The sequence below is a fragment of the Curcuma longa genome, chromosome 5 (genome assembly GCF_044706935.1).
Source record: "Curcuma longa cultivar G26 ecotype Majalengka, Jawa Barat chromosome 5, ITB_CL_G26_1.1, whole genome shotgun sequence".
NCBI classification, from domain to species: domain Eukaryota; kingdom Viridiplantae; phylum Streptophyta; class Magnoliopsida; order Zingiberales; family Zingiberaceae; genus Curcuma; species Curcuma longa.
Window position 1 is genome coordinate 3,882,435 of NC_133865.1, and position 2,000 is coordinate 3,884,434.

The window sequence follows — 2,000 nt, forward strand, 5'->3', positions numbered from 1 at the left end:
TTTAAAAAATATTCTAAATTTTTTTTTCTTATTCTCCTGGTCCGGGTGAAAGTGAAACAATCCATTTAAAAATATTTCAAAATATTTTTTTTCTAATCTTAAGTATAAATCGACTTTATGATTGTATTTCGTATGAAACGTAGAGGTAATATATTTCTACCACATCATTACCCAAGAACAAGAACTCAAGAACAAGAACTAATAAAATCTACGATTCGAGGGGTACAAGATCATATTTTCGACCTCAAAACAAGAGCCGCCAGGAAAATTAACGAGATGCAAACCGCCGTGGTCGACCCGACGAACTTAAACAGAGTCCAAATGCTAGGGAAGAGGACTGAGCCCGTGTAGATGAAGCCAAGCAGCGCCGCAGTGAGCAGCATGAACCGGTGAGCGTCCGACGAGAGGTGGCTCGATTGGGGAAGAAGAGCTCGTGGACATTGATCCTTAGCGAGAAGAAGATCAGGGGGAAGACGAGAACCAGGTGGAGGATGTAGCTGAGGCGGGCCACGTCGTTGAGAAGACTCCCGAAGGCCGAGCTGGTATAGCGGTCGAAGTTGGAGAGGATGTCGGCCATGGTGGCCTCGCCGAAGAGAAGGTAGCCGAAGAATCCGATCGCGGCATAGATGGCGGAGCAGAGACGGAGAGCAGGACGGAGCAGAACACAACCGCCAGCAACACCGACACCGCCGACGTGAACTTGAGGGAGTTTAGAAGCAGAAACCGGAATTGCTCTTATAAACAACATCTTTGGGTCTGTTAAAGATAGGAATTGGATTGTGGGTGGCGCTTACCGACGCGGCGGAGGTGGACCAGCGGAAGGATGACGATATCGACGGCCACGAGGCACGAGCTGCGCCGCCGCTCGCTGTCCACCATTGCTCGCCGAACTACTTCTGAAGTACCCGGCGTGCGCCGCGCCCTCTGATTGGCTACTCGACCACACATGACCTGAACGGCACGAATCACGAGGCGGTTAGGAATAATGGCTACTATTTTTATCCGAATTACATCACTTTTTCTTAGGAGTAAGTTTCATTTTGCCCTCGTATTTTAATTATTTCTAGACTTATAATTTTATCAATTTATTTTTAATCACGTGAATATTTTTTTTGAGAAGGTGATAATAATATTTATTACTACAGATCAATAAAAAAATAACACATCGATGAGATTTCGAAAAAATATTAATAATAAAATATTTAAAATATTGTAGGACTGTGTTGCCATGATAAAAGATTTATTATTTTTTAGATAATGAGAGTTGAAATCTTATAGTGACACATTATATATTCTGAAAATTTTTTATAAAGGATTAATCGGAGGTAAAAATTAGATAGGTAATTAAAATAATAATAATAAATACATAAAAGAATTTTTTTTAAAAAAATTGTAAAGTGGGTCCCATGACGCTCAGCCAATAGGAAGTGGGAAGGAAGGAAAAATGGCAACGCAGTGCTGCCTTGTTGGTTACCGATGATGTCCAGATAAACGGTGAGGGTTCCGACGGTGATGAGGGTGATGCGGACCTGCACGGTCGAATTCGTCTCCCATGGAGGCCGCGTACGACCACGCGCCGCCTGCACCCCTGTAGCGCATCAGGAACTCCGCCGAGGCATCCGCTAGGAATGCGGCGCCGACCACCAGGACCGACGCCGAGGCGACGCTGAGCATCTTCACGGCCATCGGCAGCGACATGATCTCCTTTTGGGCTACTAGCTTTCCTCCTAGCTGTGATAAAACGAAATTGAGATGGTTAACTTTCCTTTTGGACTTTGAATTTGAAGAAGACGATTGAGATTATCAATAAAGAATACGGTGAATCCGTGACCTTTTGATGTAAGGAGTTGATATGGAAGGATTGCAACACTATAAAAAATTGATAAATCCTAGTTAGCCTCATTGATTATTTCTGGAGATGATCGGTCCGATCCCATGGAAGTTTCTCACTGGCCACTAGGGTAAATCGGGAAGTGCACGTTTCGGCCAGCTCAAACGCC

The 2,000-nt window shown here is 44.2% G+C and overlaps 1 pseudogene; it reads right to left on the reverse strand.

Annotated features, from left to right (window-relative positions):
* Positions 1–462: 462 nt before the first annotated feature.
* LOC141829203 (amino acid transporter AVT6A-like) lies at positions 463–1,698 on the reverse strand (annotated as a pseudogene).
* Positions 1,699–2,000: the final 302 nt, after the last annotated feature.